The 18,081-nt window shown below is 41.5% G+C and overlaps 1 pseudogene; it reads right to left on the bottom strand.

Moving 5' to 3' along the window:
- Window positions 1-3,938: 3,938 nt before the first annotated feature.
- LOC125936026 (ARL14 effector protein-like) lies at window positions 3,939-17,788 on the bottom strand (annotated as a pseudogene).
- Window positions 17,789-18,081: the final 293 nt, after the last annotated feature.

Genomic DNA, 18,081 nt, shown 5'->3' with positions numbered 1-18,081 from the left:
GAGTATTTGTCATACAGTATTTCTTTTTCTCTGTCTGACTTAGATCACTTAGAAAAATTCTCTTAGGGCCCATCCACGTTGTCACAAATGGTGTTGGGAAATGTATTTGACAAGAAATAACCTGGCTCATTTTCCTATACAAAAATCAGTTTTCTAGTAACGAAAGTGATGAACTGAAGTGCATTCTAATTTGAGGAAGTGAAAATTGAATTCCATAAATGAGCCCCTGTCATTAAATCATGAAAGTGAATTAAAATTACTCAATTGTCTTTCTTAATTAACACTGATGGTGTAAATAAAGGACTGTGAAGAGTTTTTAAAATCTAGCACTGAACACTAAGAAGACATTGGTGTACCAGAATTCTACAAGTGTTCCTGAGATAATTATCCTCATTATTTATTTTAACTGTGCAAATACTATATCTCTATTTAGGAATACCACATTTTTAAACCGGGTAAAAAATACCAGGTAAAGGATTCAAAACTAAATTCTGCCTTAATATCATTAAAAGGAAAATACCACCTATCTTTGAATTCTTGGTACAGGGGAAAATAAAATTGGAATTCATGTTCTGCAAAAAAAGGGGGGATAAGAAACTATGAGAAAACAAAAATGTATAATTTGAAATTTTTCTTCTATTCGGCTTATACAACTTAACATCCAAAAAACAGAACCCAAATTAAAAATGGGCAGAAGACAAGAACATACATTTCTCCAAAGAAGACATCCAGATGGCCAACAGACACGTGGAAAGATGCTCAACATCATTCATCAACAGGGAAATGCAAATCAATACCGTGATGAGATATCACCTCACACCTGTCAGAATGGATAAAATCAAAAACACAAGGACAACAAATGTTGGCAAGGATGTAGAGAAAAAGGAACCCTCACGCAATATTGGGTGGGAATGCAAACTGGTGCAGCCACTCTGGAAAACAGTATGGAGGTTCCTCAAAATATTAAAAGTAGAATTACCATATGATCCAGTAGTTCTACTAGGTATTTACCCAAAGAATATAAAAACACTAATTTGAAAAGATATATGCGCCCCTGTGTCTATTGCAGCATTATTTACAGTAGCCAAGCTATGGAAGCAGCCCAAATGTTCATCAATAGATGAATGGATAAAGAAGATGTGGTATATATATATATATATATATATATATATATATATATACGATGGAATAATACTCAGCCATAAGAAAGAATGAAATCTTGTCATTTGCAACAATGTGGATGGACCTATAGAGTGTAATGCTTAGTCAGAGAAAGACAAACACCAAATAATTTCACTCATGTGTGAAATTTAAGAAACAAAACAAATGAAGAAAAAGACAAACCAAAAAACAGACTCTTTTTTTTTTAATTTTTTTTTTATGTTATTTTATTTTTGGGAGAGAGAGAGAGGGAGACACAGAATCTGAAGCAGGCTCCAGGCTCTGAGCTGTCAGCACAGAGCCCGATGTGGGGCTCAAACCCACCAACTGTGAGATCATGACCTGAGCCAAAGTCGGAGGCTTAACTGACTGAGCCACCCAGGCGCCCCAACAGACTCTTAACTATAGACAACAAACTGATGGTTACCAGAGGGAAGGTAGGTGGGAGGATCACAAAAATAGGTGAAGAGGATTAGAGAGTACATTTATGATGAGCACTGAGTAATGTATAGAATTGTTGAGGGGTGCCTGGATGGCTCAGTCAGTTAAGCATCCAACTTCCACTCAGATCATGATCTTGTGGTTCATGGGTCCAAACCCCACATAAGGCTCTCTGCTGTCAGTGCCGAGTCCACTTCAGATCTTCTGTCCCTCTCTCTCTGCCCCTCCCCAACTCATGCTCTCTCTCTCTCAAAAATAAACTTTAAAAAAAAAAAAAGAATTGTTGAATCACTATATTGTACACCTGAAACAAATATAATACTGTATGTTTACTGGAATTTTTTTAAATCTTTTGAAAAGTATAAAAAAATAGTCAATTGAAAAAAGCAATTATATAGAGGCAACTGGGTGGCTCAGTCAGTTGAGCATCCGACTCTTGGTTTCAGCTCAGGTCATGATCTCACGGTTCGTGGGATCAAGTCCCGCATTAGGCTCTGTACTGAGAGCGTGGAGTCTGCTTGGGATTCTCTTTTGCCCTCTCTCTCTCTGCCCCTCCCCCATTCTCTCTCTTTAAATAAATAAATAAATAAATAAATAAATAAATAAATAAATAGATAAATAAACTTAAAAAATGTTTAAGGAATTATATAATAAAATTTGTGTGTGTAAAAACTTTTTTCTTCTATTCAACTTCGTATTTAAAACATAATTGCCAATATCATGTATATTTATGTCACATTAGATGCTTCTCTTCATGGTTGAATAAAGTTTGATAATCTTTAAAGCAGATTATTTTCTTCTACCAGACTTGTTTTCATTCAAATGTGTTCCTCCTCTCATTCCTGCCGATGTTTTTTAATCCCTTTTTCCTATGATTGTGTAGACATATACAAACATTTACACACATATAGAAAGATCTTTTTTATAAGTAATAGATTGTACTATAAATGTTAACCATTCAATTTGCTGTTCTTACATAATTCATCATTAACATCAAGTTCAGTAAGCACCCTTTTAAATCATTTTTTTCTAATAGCTATATAGCAATTTATTATATGGATATACTACATTTTATATAGCCATCTAGCTATTAATAGACATTCCACTTGTTCTCAGTTCTTTGCTTCCAAAAACAATGTTATACATAAGTTCTACATAAATCTCTACATACTGGTACTTTCATTTCTCTAGGATGGAGTCATATATAGAATGGCCAAGTCAAAAGGAATGTATGTGTCTGATTAGAGGTATATTCAATGATCAGTAATGGAAACCGACTAACAGAGGCTTAAACAAACAAGGATTTGTTTTTCTCACATAACAAAGGCCTGGAGGTAAGTAGTAATGAGTATTGGTTGAAGAACTCAAGCTCTCATATATTTTTCTGTTCTGCTATCCTTAGCATGTTAGCATTTTGTCCTCACACTTGCCTCCTTGTGGTTACAAAATGGCTGCCACAACTCCAGGTTTGTATTAAAGGTAAAGGGAGAAAGGTAGTAACACCCACAATTGTACCTTATATAAGCAAAGCAAAGCAAAGGCCTTCCCAGAGATCTGTCAGCAGTCTTTCCTTTACATTTTCTTGACCAGAATTGGGTGATATGACCACTGCTAGACTGGGAAATTGAGCAACTGGAAAAGAACAGTATTCTCATGATGGTTTAAATCACTTACAATTCATTACCTTGCTAACATAAACAAAATTAGGATTCTATTGGAAAGGAAGAAAAAAAGCTATGGATACTGAGTAGGCAACTAACAATGTCTCCTGTAGTGTTTATTTTAACATAATTATTTAATAGATATTGCCAGGACAGTTTCCAAAAAATATATAATAATCCACACTTCTGTCATAAAGAGAGTGCTTGTTTTCTGCGTTCTTATCAACCCCATATATAAAAACTTTTTTCACTTTTACTGGTCTGATACATGAAAAAGTATACCAATGATGTTTTAATTTGCATTTTCCTGATAATAAGATTGAGTATCTTGTCATGTGATTATTGGTCATTTGGATTTCCTCTTCTCTGAATTAGTATTCAAATTTTTATTCATTTTTAATTGGCCTGAGTTTTTTTCCTTATAACTTGTAGAATCTTTTTGTGTGATATTAACTATTTTCCTGTCATTTGTCTTATAAATACTTTCTCAAAATATGTGTTGTCTTTCGACTTTATGGTGTCTTTTGCCATCTTTTAAAAAATGTTATATATGTAGTCAATTTTGTCTGATTTTTTCTTTTTTTTTAATGTTTGTTTATTTTTGAAGGAAAGAGAGACAGAATGTGAGTAGGGGAGGGGCAAAGAGAGAGGGTGGCACAGAATCCAAAACGGGCTCCAGGCTCCAAGCTGTCAGCACAAAGCCCAAAGCAGGATTCAAACTCACAAACCATGAAGATCATGACCAGAGCTGAAGTAAGTGGCCCAACCAACTTAGCCACCCAGGCACCCCCATTGTCTGCTTTTTTCCTAATTGGTTCTGGGTTTCCTGTCTTTTTTTTTTTTTAATTTTCCCAAAACTCAGCTTTTATTACAGAGTACTCTAAATTAGATCTACTTCTCTTTTAGCATTTTGCATGCTCACTAAAAGTCTGGTCTCATAAATAGGCATAAAGAACAAATACAGGCAGAACTGTTCAAGAAATTTACCCTTGAAACTGAAATTAGCTATTACTGTCTTTGAAACTCAGTGATTTTTTCTACAACTCCATTTACGTTCGAATCTCATGTCTCACATTATCACTTTTCATTTCTTCACTGCACTTTCACCTTTGTTGGCCAGTTCTTTTGATGATCCACTTTTGTAAAATGTCACATGGGTGCCAAGGATACAACACAACGAATGCTTTGCTGTCTTTGAGTGAACTGAATGACAAATATGCAGTAACCAATCACTAGCAAAGTTTGAGAGAAGTACTGTGATTGGTCACAGGTCATGAAGCACATCTCTTACATAATGACTTGCAGACCTAATAGCTAGCAGGGATGTTTGTAGTTCACGTGACTACTCACAGTATATACGCTGGTAACAGAAATTTGAATTGTGCTAATCGAGAACTGCCTTTACCTACTTGACATTGACCCAAACAGGCTTGAAGCTGACTGCTGAGTAATGGCACGATTAAATATACATCCAAATAATGAATCTTAAAGCACCCTAAATGCAAAATTAGCACACACTGAGTGCATGTTGAGATGGTTTTCAAATTTCCATCATTTAGCAATCAACTTTAAAATGTATCTTGGGGGTGCCCGGGTGGCTCAGTTGGTCAAGCATCCAACTTCAGCTCAGGTCATGATCTCACGGTTCGTGAGTTCAAACTCCACCAGGGGCTCTGTGCTGACAGCTCAGAGCCTGGAGCCTGCTTCGGATTCTGTGTCTCCCTCTCTCTCTGCTCCTCAAAAATAAATAAAACACTCTCTCAAAAATAAGTAAAACATTTAAAAAATATAAGGAAAAGTAAAAAATAAAATGTATCTTAGAATGACAGAGTTTTAGAAATACAGAAAGGACCTTTAAAGATTCCATAATTTGGTACCACAAATTATCCAGCATGTTTATTATGAATGATTTCTCCTCCTATTTCAACTTGCTCATTCAGTTACTTGTGGTCCCAGTGGCATTCAGCTTCACATTTGGTGGAACCACAGGCAGGACAAGTATAGAAACGTCCTAAATAGTCTTCATCAAGGCAGTCAGAGAGTCCATTGCACTGAGAGTCAGGAGACCCAGGCTATCACAGACCTGATTCTTTACTGGTATCACTTACCTGTGAGAACCAGTGGTTGCCTTTTTTGTGAACCTTCTTTTTTTCTCGTTCTCCAGTTTCTGGAGCAAATTCAGTTTGCTTTCCTGGGTTTGCAAACTGTAATGACCTCAAAGCTTTAGCAGTTATTCCATTCTGAATCAGGTTTTCTTTCTGCTGTTCCGAGAATCAACAGCCACATTGCCATTGATTATCTGTGTACATTTTGGACAAAGCTTCCAGCCAAGTACAAGCTGTCTTCCAAATTTTGTTCTCAGAAAAAAATGGCATCATCTAAGTCAATTACATGCAAAAAAATTTTTGGCTGGTTTTTTGTGTGTGTTAAATGGGCCACAGTATGACTTCTGCAAATCCTCAAATCTGCCAATACTGGGCTTCCTGTCTTGCTTGGGAAAGTCTTCCTTTTTCTCCTTTAGTGAATTAGAATACTTCCAGAGCTCAGAAAGCTATTCATTTCAAATTCAAAGCAAATATGACTTGGTGTCCAAACAACAGAGGGAGAGGGTATTAATTGTACCTAACTCAAATAGGTTTTGTGAGGCTTAAATATATAAGCTAATGCAGGGGCACCTGGGTGGCTCAGTCAGTTGAGCATCCAACTTTGGCTCAGATCATGATCCCACAGTTTGTGGGTTCGAGCCCCGCATCAGGCTCTATGCTGACAGCTTGCTCAGAGCCTGCAGCCTGCTTCAGATTCTGTGTCTCCTTCTCTCTCTCTGCCCCTCCCCTGCTCATGCTCTGTCCCTGTCTCAAAAATAAATAAATATTAAAGAAAAAAAATTTACATATATATACACACACACACACACACACACACACACACACACACACATATATAAAAGCTAATGCATAAAAGCTCTTAGCCCAAGGACTGGCACATAGCAAATGCTCAGTAAACAGCTATTGTATTAATTATTATTAGCAATACAAACAATCTGCATTACACATCTGTTTGTTTTGTTGGTTTCACCTTCATTGATCCCTGGGAATCGTGTTACATACACACAAAGCAGAATCTCACTCAACACAGGGTGTTGTGAATGCTCTTTGAAACCAGTTCCCACTACCATGTCAAGTGTCTGTTCAGGGAACACAGTGGAGATGAGGGGAGCCAAGTGTTCACAGGGGAGCTGGGCCAGCCAGGTTTCATCATGCCAGCTGCCTGGGAAATGTACTCAGACCTGTGCCCTGCCACTCAGCAGCCATTGCACAAGGCACAGGGAACACGCCCTCAGGGAGATGCACGTAGTCACAAAGCAGGTATAGTGTGTCTGCCAGGGCCCCCCACCCCTAAACCAGAGGGCAGTGAGAGGTGACAGACACAAAGATGAGACTCAGAGGCCATGTGACAACCTCATTCCTGAGGGACTCTGGAAGGCCCTCCTCACTCACCCCCTCCAGCCCGCCCCAGGGGCACCTGCCCGAGAGGAGACAGCTGGGGGGCCTCGCAAGGCTGACTGTTAGAAATTGCTACTCAGCCAGCACTTGAAGTCGTCCTTCCAGGACTGGACATGGATTTGCCTGTAGCCTTTCTTCCACTCCTAGCTCTGCCATCAGAGAGTAACATTAGCAGGACGCAAATGTAGAAGCTTCCTACCAACTCCTAGAGCCCCTAAGGAGCCCAGGAGCATGTGTGGTTTACACCCACGCAGTTTGTTTAATTAAACTTTCCTAAAAGGATTCACACTTGGGGCATGATTTAATTTTGACTTGAGTTTCACTTAAAGATCTGCAGTGACTGACTTAGCCTTCCTCCTCTCCCTCCTAGATTGCTCTCTCTGCCAGTTTTTATCCTTTCCTACATTCCAACCCCTGCCCCAGCATGGGATGCAGGCATCCTACCACTGTAGCATGACAGGTGACATTTCAGTGAGTGAACAGAACAACCAGCCAGGACTCAGAAAGGAGTTTTATTCTGACAGAATTTGAATATGTAGGGCTCTGTGAGCCATTACCCTGGCACCAGACTGAGATACCGCCATTCAAAAATAAGTTTGCAGAGAGATTGTAATGATAAGGGGGGAAATTATCCTAATCTCGCATCAGGAAAGAAGGCTGTAGGAGAAAAAGAAAAGACTGTAAGGAAAAATATTAAAAATTAGTGATTTTTCTGCAGTTCATTCCTAGGTATTTTATTGGTTTTGGTGAAATCGTAAATGGGATTGTTTTCTTAATTTCACTTTCCTAATTTCTGCATAGCAGGACTGTGATTTTCATTTTCTTCTTTGTGCGTCTCTACATTTTCTTTGGTGTGCTTTTTTATCTCATTTTCCTGTTTCACACTTAGACCAGGATTCAGCTTCTGTCCTTCAGAAGCCCATGCTCCCGGTTCCATCTCCCTGCATCTCCACCCCCTGCTCTGCACTCCTAACCCCAAATGCCTCTAGCTCTAGGCTTTGCTTCCAGATGTGTGTCCCTATAATGCACATGCTCAGGAAGCAAAGGGATATATATTTTTTAAACATCTTTAGCCCAGGTTTTTATTTTTTATTTTCTATTTTTTTAATATGAAATTTATTGTCAAATTGGTTTCCATACAACACCCAGTGCTCATCCCAACAGGTGCCCTCCTCGATGCCCATCACCCACCCTCCCCTCCCTCCCACCCCCCATCAACCCTCAGTTTGTTCTCAGTTTTTAAGAGTCTCTTATGGTTTGCCTCCTTCCCTCTCAGTAAATCCCCCCCCTTCTCCTTCCTCCTGGTCTTCTGTTGAGTTTCTCAGGATCCACATAAGAGTGAAAACATATGGTATCTGTCTTTCTTTCTCTGTATGGCTTATTTCACTTAGCATAACACTCTCCAGTTCCATCCACGTCGCTACAAAAGGTTAGATTTCATTCTTTCTCATTGCCAAGTAGTATTCCATTGCATATATAAACCACAACTTCTTTATCCATTCGTCAGTTGATGGACATTTAGGCTCTTTCCATAATTTGGCTATTGTTAAAAGTGCTGCTGTAAACACTGGGGTACAAGTGTCCCTATGCATCAGCACTCCTGTATCCCTTGGGTAAATTCCTATCAGTGCTATTGCTGGGTCATAGGGTAGATCTATTTTTAATTTTTTGAGGAACCTCCACACTGGTTTCCAGAGCGGCTGCACCAGTTTGCATTCCCACCAACAGTGCAAGAGGGTTCCCGTTTCTCCACATCCTCGCCAGCATCTATAGTCTCCTGATTTGTTCATTTTGGCCACTCTGACTGGCCTGAGGTGATATCTGAGTGTGGTTTTGATTTGTATTAAGGGATATATTTTTAAAATATTTTTAACCAGGGGCACCTGGGTGGCTCAATCGGTTAAGCATCTGACTTCGACTCAGGTCATGATCTCAATCTCACAATTTATGAGTTCAAGCCCCGTATCAGGCTCTGTGCTAACAGCTCAGAACCTGGAGCCTGCTTCAGATTTTGTGTCTCCAGCTCTCTCTCTGCCCCTCCCCTACTCATGATATGTCTCTCTCTCCTTCAAAAAATAAACATTAAAAAATTTTTTTCAGGACACATGGGTGGCTCAGTCAGTTAAGCAGTTAAGCGTTCGACTTCAGCCCAGGTTATGATCTCGTGGTCCATGGGTTCAAGCCCTGAGGTCAAAGTCAGTGCTGACAGCTCAGAGCCTGGAGTCTGCTTCAGATTCTTTGTCTCCCTTCCTCTCTGCCCCTCCCCTACTCGGGCTCACTCACTCGCTCTCTCTCTCTCTCGAAAATAAATAAACATTAAAATATATATACATACATATATTTTTAAAAATCATATTTCAGGCTTCTCTTGAGAAGTCAGAAGACCTATCATCCTGCTCCAAGATTCCCATTTGGCAACAACCACTTGGTGACTTGGTGCCACCTATAGTCATCCCCTTTCCAGGTCACAACATTCCTAGTACAGCCTATTGTCCCCACAGCCTGGAGGCTGTATTAGGTGGTTTATTTTTCAATAGAGAACTGTTTCTTTTTTTCTTTTTCCATTCCCATAAGAAAATGAATGGTCAACCAAGAGGTCCATCTGCATCAGGAAAAATTATAGAGAGCAACTTTCTTCATGAAATAAAGACTATCCTACATGTTTCATACGCAAACACAGGTTGGCTTCATTCATTTACATCACCTGCCTGACCTCTGACCTAAATAATGGCCAAGATGCCCTCCCAGCTTGGGTGCTCATGATTTCTGGATGTGCTGGACACTCTCTTGCCTAAGATGAAAATGAAAGGGAGGCTTCCTGACCCCTGTGCCAGCCCCTGATCTTCGTCTTCTCCCTCAGGACAGGCCACTTCAGTATTCAACAATACACCCTGGAGTCTACAGGCTTGACCTTGGGGAAATCAGAGAAACAACTGACACCTACTGTGACCCCATTACTACAAGCCAGGCAATAGCCATGCCACCTGCACTGGGCTACATCCCACCTGCATAACACTTTGAGTTCCTAGTAACTGAAGATCCAACTAAAAGTAACCTAAATGAAGTCAGAAGCAGCCTCCCTGAGCATAAAGGTGAACAAATAACACCAGTGCAGCAAGAAAGAATGGGGAGTAACTGGTAGGTGGATGACTCATGGAATTTTCCACATTACCTACACACACTTCAAGACCCAGCTCAAGTTCATCTGCCTCTGGGACCCCACCCCGGAAAGTCCCCCAACTCCTTTGAACCAAGAGGGCGGATTGCCTGGATGTCTTCTTTGTAATTAATAACTCACAGCCTTGTGGCATTTATTGAATGTGTTTGGCACAGAGACAAGTCAATTCTCATGGAATATCGAACAAACGAACGAACAAACGAATGAATTAATGAATATATAATTAAATTGATGGGAAGGGGATGTGACTGAAGAAAGCCAGGAGACCAATGCATTCATTCAGGAAAGGAAGAAGGATGTAGACTAAACCAGAGATAATAAAGATGGAAAAGTGGATCAGAGATCTTAGAGATTTGGTAAGATCTAGTCACAAGGGGAATATGGGGGTGAGGAGTTGGAAGGAGTTGACAAAGACTTGGCTTTCTACCTTGGACTCTAATTCTTTTTTGTTTGTTCGTTTTTTATTTTTGAGGGAGAGACACAGAGCAAGCTGGGGAGGGGCAGAGAGAGAGAGAGACATAGAATCTGAAGCAGGCTCCAGGCTCTGAGCTATCAGCACAGACCCCGACGTGGGGCTCGAACTCATGAACCATGAGATCATGACCTGAGCGGAAGTCAGAGGCTCAACCGACTGAGCCACCCAAGTGCCCCTACCTTGGACTCTAATTCTGTTCATAGGAGAGGGAAGCCAAAGGCTCCTGGGGCCTTAACAGTACCTTTCTCTTACTGCATTGTTCACTCATGCTTTGGGTACAAGAGGATGCTTTCTGAGAAACAGGATAAAGAGCCCAGTTATGAGATCGGAGTCAAGACTGTTGCAATGAAGCAGGGAGAGGACACATAGAAGGAGGGTCAATATTCGGGTTATATGCCATTAGTGGAAACTCACTGAATGCAGAACACTTACTTGCTCAGGTCCTGTGGAGAGAGGGGACCTCTCAGCTGCTGGGCTGGGCTGCTGTCATATTAACTCTGGTGCCAGAGTCAACATCCAGGCAGAGGACGTAGCTCCATAATGATTCCTAAAAAGTACTGAGGCCACATGCTGCTGAAGAGGACTTCCTAACACTACAGTAGAAAGAGCCCCCAAGCTTTTAATTGAATGAAACCAGATTGACCTGACCACTGTATTTTAAATTTTTCTAGCTTTAAAAAAAAAAAAAAAAAGGAACACAGAGGTACCTGGAAGATCATGCTCCATGATTTGAGGTATAGGAGAACAGCATCAAAGTTGTCTCCAATTGAGTTGAAATGTCTCGAAGAATAGAAATGTAGACTAGAACTGGTACTTATAATGAGAAAGAACTTCCCTAAACTGAATAAAGCCCACCTATGGCAATTCAAGTTGGTCTACGCTCTGGAAGAAAGTACTCATCAGCCACCCTTCTTGAAAGACTCAGCACTCAGAAAGTTAAGGCTTTTCTCCTTTCCACTGCCCCTTTCAGGCTTCTGTTCTCTAGCCTAAACAAGCTTTATTCATTTTGCTTTTCCAGACTGTGTGTGTGTGTGTGTGTGTGTGTGTGTGTGTGTGTGTGTGTATGTACCACATCTTCTTTATCCATTCATCTACATATGCATGTGGGTTGCTTCCATACCTAGGGGTGCATGTATCTTTTCGAATTAGTATTTTTGTCTTCTTTAAGTAAATACCCAGTAGTATAATTACTGGATCATATAGTATTTCTATTTTTAATTTTTTGAGGAACCTCCATACTGTTTGCCACAGTGACTATACCTATTTGCATTCCCACCAGCAATGAAGAAGAGTTCTTTCTTCTCCACAGCCTCGCCAGTGCTTATTTCTTATCTTTTTGATTCTAGCTATTTTGTTCTGACAGGTGTAAGATGATATCTCACCGTGGTTTTGATGTGCATTTCCCTAACGATGAGTTATGTTGAGCATCTTTTCATGTGTCCATTTGCCATCTGTATGTCTTCTTTGGCAAAATGGCCACTCAGGTCCTCTATATTTTTCCATCAGATTATTTGAGGGGTTTTTTGGTGTTGAGTTGTTTCCTGTTTCTCTTCTGTGGCACCTCCAAATGTTTCTGCAAGGTGTCAGGAGCCCAAGCTATGCCCAGCAGAGTGAAGAAATTGCCATACATTTTTTCTGCCATTCTGAATTCCTTTTCCCGAAAAAACAGGCAAAGGATATAAGTAGGCATGCTACAGAAAAAGAAATACAACTGGCCGATAACATACGCCTAACTTTACTCATACAGACATGCAAATTAAAACAGTCTAGCATTTTTCACCTATCAATAAGCAAAGATAAAAATTATTCTTAACATTTGATGTTGATGAAAGATTCTTCAAATTCTATTGGTAGGAATATAATGTGGAACAAACTTTATGGGAGGAGGGAATAACCTGACAGCTGTATATCATCTGAAGACATGTAATCTCTGTCAACCATCTAGTCCACTTTTGTGAATTTATCCTTCATGATTATTAGCACAAAAGTGTAAATATATATGAAAAGATCTGTAGTGTTGTTTATAGTAGGGGAAAATGGAAACAATCTGAACATTCAGTAATAGAGACTAGTTAAATAAATAATGGTACAGACATACAATCGAATTCTATGCAGCCATTAAAAAGAATGATGTAGATCCTAACCTACAGACTTGGAATGATGTCTGGGATATTTTGTTAAATGAAAACAAACACGTTTCAAAATTCTAAGTAAAGCATGGGTCCATTTTTAAAAATCTGTGTTTGTAAACATGCAGAGCTATAGTGAGATACAGAGGAAAAATAAAAACACTATCAAACAGGGATTCTTAAAGCGAGGTCCCTGTACCAGCAGCATCAGCATCATTAAGAAGTTTACTAGGAACACACATTCTCAGGCCCTGTCCCAGACCAGCTGAATCAGAACCTCTACAGCTAAGGCCCAGCAGTCTGCTTCACAAGCCTTCCAGGTGATGGTGCTCACTAAAATTTAAGAATCGCTGTTCTAGAAAGAACATTTATCCGGAGGTAGAGAAAGAAGAGACGTAGGTACAGGGGAATTTCTACTTGTTTATTCATTTCCGTGCTGTCGAAATTTGAATTATGTTAAAAGGAATGCTTCTCAGAGTCACGTACCCATCTTAGTAGACTGTGCTAACTTAGTGGAGTCGACTTCATGCTCTCTCTTTTTATTTTTAATTTTAATTTGTATTTATTTACTTATTTAAACTTCATGCTCTCTTAAGGAAAATCCAATGTGTAAAAATTCAAATTTGTGAAGCGAACAACGTAGGGAAATACTTAAATTACTGAACGGTTTCTGACATCACTGAAGTCACACATCAGTGAAAACACACACATCAGGAACTGAACTTGACTCTGCTATGTGAGCTGAAGAAAGGGAATTCAGGCTCTCGGAGCCTTGGTTGCCTCCTCTGTAACTGAGGATGACAACAGCCACCTTGTCCCCTCGCAGGTCACGGGGAAGAGATGACACATGGAAAGCACACTACTAATTGTCATATCATTAGCCCCGAGGTTTCTTAAAACACTGAAGTGGCCTCAACAACTTTATCAACTCACTCCATTTCTCAGAAGCATCGTCATTGCATAAAGCTGTCCCAGAATGACCCTCCTCGTAGCAAGGCTCTGCCAGAGAACATTGACACAGGCGTGCCCAGGTCACTTTTACTAGTGAAACGTGTGAAACCCTGATGAGCCAGTGAATAGGTGCAAATGATTTCTTCCCACCCATTCCCAAGCCCTCTGCCCATGCGCCTCGCCTCAAGCCTGTTTTGTGTGGTATGTCTCTTTTACGGCCTGTGAAAGGCCTCCTCGTCTCTCTCACCTCCCTGTCCTCAGACAACAAAGCAGGCTTTTCTCTTCGCACAGAGTGCTTGTTGCTTTCTTGATCCATGAGAAAACGTGGAGCAGAAGAACAATAATGTGCTACTTCTTTTTGCTCCAATAAAAAAGAGTTATGACACAGAAGCCTGGGGCCAAACCAGGCTCACTGTTGTGTGTTTTGACAAAGAAATCTTTTCTGTAAGCACAGTACAAGGGCAGATGGCAGTAAATGAGCCCGGGCAGCATAGATCATGTCACTGGGAGGCTCCTCCCCTGGCCATGGGACCTTGGTCTCCGAACCCAGCTAGGTGCTCAGAGTAGCAGGCAGGGCCCTGGCCTTCCATTCAGAAGGCCCCAAACCCAGCCCCATGGAAGAGGATTGCAGAGGGCAGCCTGCACCTACATGGAATTGGAGGCCCCCTGGGGCTGGGCCCAGCACCTAGCCCTGCCCCCCAATAGCATTTCCAGGATCTCTATATGGCTACAGAAACCTGGTGGGACAAACATAGGTAGATTCTGTTCTCCCCACTGAGACACTGACTTGACAGGTCTGGGGAGGAGTCCAGGAACCAGCTTTTTTTTTTTTTCTTTTAACCTCTCTGGATGATTCTGATGGGCAGCCAAATTTAAGAGCTAAGAACATGTTTTAGAGCCATCTGAAACGTTTCCTCTTCTGTGAAAACCTGACCGTCTCAGGCAAAAGTGGTCTCACCACCCACCTTGGTCTTCTCTCCATCCTTCTCGTCGGCCCTTTAAGGGAGCCTGTACCAGTGTGAAACTGATTACTCCCTTTACACACCTCTCTTACCCCCTAAAGATGAGTAGGGGTTAGGTCAACATGGTTCACCTCCAAGTGTGCCACTTGTGAGGATTATTTTTAAATCCCAAAATACATTCGTGTGCATTGCAGTTTGTCTCAGTATGCTAAAAATGAACAAATGAAAACCTGAGGAATGCCACTGTCTGCCTTCTGAGTGGCCGTAACCCCCCTTCTACCCTCAAGATGTCTCATGTGCCAGGCACAAAGGTGCTAGTTGCCATTAAATACAAGTGTTCTTAATTTCTTTCTTATTTTTTAGATTAGAAAATCAATATAAATAGTTCTAGTATGTTCTAGTATGTTCTTCCTGCTTCCCAATGGGTCATCCTTAGGTATCTCACACCCCACTTTGGAGAGTGTGAGTATAAATCGCATAAGGGGTGCCTCACATATAGTGGGTGCTTAGTTAATGCAAATCCTCTTCCCTGGGGAAACATGTTTGGAAGAGACATAGGGTGTCATCCAGTCCTCACCTCTCTGGTGAATCTTAGGAGTTTATCTCTATAGGCAGGGGACTCAGGAAAGAACAAAGAAGTGGCCCAGGTGAGAAGGGCACCTGAGGACTCTTGAGACTGGCTTGTCTGAGGCTGACAGCAAGGGATGAGAGTCACTGAGTCACTCCACTGGGGTCCTCACCAAGGCCATAAGCGTGGGGACAGCCATCAGCAGAGACAGCTCACCCAGATGTTCTTAAAAACAGACTCTCCAAGGGGCGCCTGGGTGGCTCAGTCAGATGAGCGTCCAACTTCAGCTCAGGTCATGATCTCACAGTCCATGAGTTCAAGCCCCGCGTCGGGCTCTGTGTTGACAGCTCAGAGCCTGGAGCCTGCTTCAGATTCTGTGTCTCCCTCTCTCTCTGACCCTCTCCTGCTCATGCTCTGTCTCTCTCTGTCTCAAAAATAAATCAAAACATTAAAAAAAAAAAAGAACCAGACTCTCCAGTAAAGGAGGGAAGACTGATAAGAGAGCCCAGGTCCCCAACCAGGTAATCTGGCCCACTGAACGTCTGCCTTTATCTAGCTGACAAGAGTCATGTAGGTCCCCGTGGACCAGAGCCTCCCTCAGATTTCCAGCAACATCCAATGACCCTGACTCAAAAATGCAACTCTCCTCTTTTCTAAGTGTTGTCTTAAATACAAAGTTGATGGAGACACTGCATCCAAAGCCACCAGCTTCCACATCCTTAGGTGTGACCATGAATATCGCTTGTCTTGCCTGCTGCTGTTGGGACCTGGACAAATGCCACAGGCCCCTTTCTCTTCCTTCATCTTCCTCTCTACAGAGGGGATGGAAAGCAGCCCTGTGGCTCCTCTGAGGGGCAGCCTGACAAGGAGTCTCTGTGCCCACACAGGAACAGCTCTGTGTATCTAGCTGCTGGCCTGTGGCCTTTGATAAAGCCACACAGGGAAAACCTCTTTCAGGCAACAGGCCTGTAGCAGTCCTGCGATGGCAAGTCACAGCCCCTCCCTCCAGCCCACTTCAGAAGCACAACTTAAATAGCGGCTTTCATGTTAAGTTTGAAGTGAGCCAAGGTTTGGGAAGCTCTGGGCTTTTAACATGTGGCTTTCCTCCTGCTTTGAATGGTCTCCTTTGACCAACCCTAAACTAAGCTATCAATCAACAAAAATTTACTGAGCACTTACTATATTTCATGTCACTGCAACAAACTTTTTTTTAAACATGCTCACTTGTTCCCAGTTACAAGCGACTAAGACAAGGTGGAAAACAGAGGCACGGTCCTAGGGATGTCATGTACTGTACAGTGACTATAGTTAACAATCTGTAGTGTGTATTTGAAAGTTGCTAAGAGAGTAGATCCTAAAAGCTCTCCTCACAAGAAAGAAAAATTTGCAACTATGTGTGGTGATAGACATTAACTGAACTTATTATGATAATCATCTCACAAGATACATATGTCAACATATGTCAAATCATTATATTGTATACCTAAGACTACTACAAGTATATATCAATTTGATCTCAATTTTTAAAATCTAAAATTTTAATTAAAACATTTTATTTTTTTTTTTTTACATTTTATTTATTTTTGATAGAGAGAGACAGAGCACAAGTGGGGGAGGGGCAAAGAGAGAGGGAGACACAGAATCTGAAGCAGGCTCCAGGCTCTGAGCTGTCAGCACAGAGCCCGACGCGGGGCTCGAATTCACGGACCACGAGATCATGACCTGAGCCGAAGTCGGCCGCTTAACCGACTGAGTCACCCAGGTGCCACCTAATTAAAACATTTTAAAAAGAAAAGAAAGGCATGGGGCTCCAGAGCTAGGAGACACTATAGCTTAACTTCTGTTTTAAAGATGATGAAACAGAGGCCCAAAAGGTAGCTAAAATGCCCAAGGGCTTCCAGCTAGTCCCAGTTCATAAACAGCATTAGAAGTTGAACCATGGACTCTTAGAGTGGGGAAGGACACCACACTGATTCCTAGATCCTTCCCCAAGATATGCTGATGCAAGAGGTCTGGGAAAGGTCCAGAGATCTGCATTTCTTTTTTTTTTTTTTTTAATGTTTATTTTTGAGAGAGAAAGAGAGCATGTACAGGGGAGGGGGAGAGAGAGAGGGAGACACAGAATCTAAAGCAGGCTCCAGGCTCTGAGCCGTCAGCACAGAGCCCGACATGGGGCTCAAACCCACAGACCGTGAGATCATGACCTGAGCCGAAGTCAGATGCTTAACTGACTGAGCCGCCCAGGTGCCCTGAGATCTGCAGTTCTAACAACCCCTCCCCAAATGCACCCTCACACTCACAGCTGATTCTGATGCAGATGGCACTCCTTGAGAAACATTAGTCTAGTCCAAATTTCCAGGAAATGCCAAATTTCCAGGAAGCTATGCCACCTGAGCGGAAGCAAGCTCAGTGATTAGACAATACGTGCATCCTGAGAAGACAGCATACTCCACCTCTGGGTGGCTCTTAGCATTAGGAAGTGTTTCTTTATCTGATGGTGTTTCAAGGAGTGCCTTCAGGTCCCGGGAAGACATGCACTCAGGTGACCCTAGGTGATAAGGCAAAAAGAAGAAAGGAGGACTTCCAAGACAGGACTTGTGGCCAGGATTTAAGGGGTCCCTCATGGGGAACTGTAACAAGGGCCAATTGTCATCAGGTGCAATAAGCATTCCCAGGGGACCCTGTGGGTTGTCTACCCTCAGAAGTGGGCACTCGTTCTTCCCAAGAGAGAAAATTTGGGTTGATTTGTCATCATCCATGATCATATGCACATAATTTATAAATAAGTATGCATTTACTAAAAAGATGCTGAAAATATTTTACTGATTCAGATGAAAAACTTTTAAAATTTGGAGAGTAGAGCTTTAGAGCAATAATGAATGAAACTAATCTCTCTTTCACATGATACTGCATAATATTTAAAGGCAGTAGTCTGTCCTTCCTAAGTCAGCTTTTCTTCAAAAATGCACCTTCAGGTGCCTCAGTCAGATCAGGCTACAGGACCCCTCAGCAGCCCTGCCTGTGCTTGTTAGTTGCCAAGAGATGGTATTTG

This window comes from Panthera uncia (genome assembly GCF_023721935.1).
Source record: "Panthera uncia isolate 11264 chromosome A3 unlocalized genomic scaffold, Puncia_PCG_1.0 HiC_scaffold_11, whole genome shotgun sequence".
Taxonomy (NCBI): domain Eukaryota; kingdom Metazoa; phylum Chordata; class Mammalia; order Carnivora; family Felidae; genus Panthera; species Panthera uncia.
The sequence above is the reverse complement of the archived record's forward strand: the minus strand, read 5'-3'. Positions and strand labels throughout refer to the sequence as shown.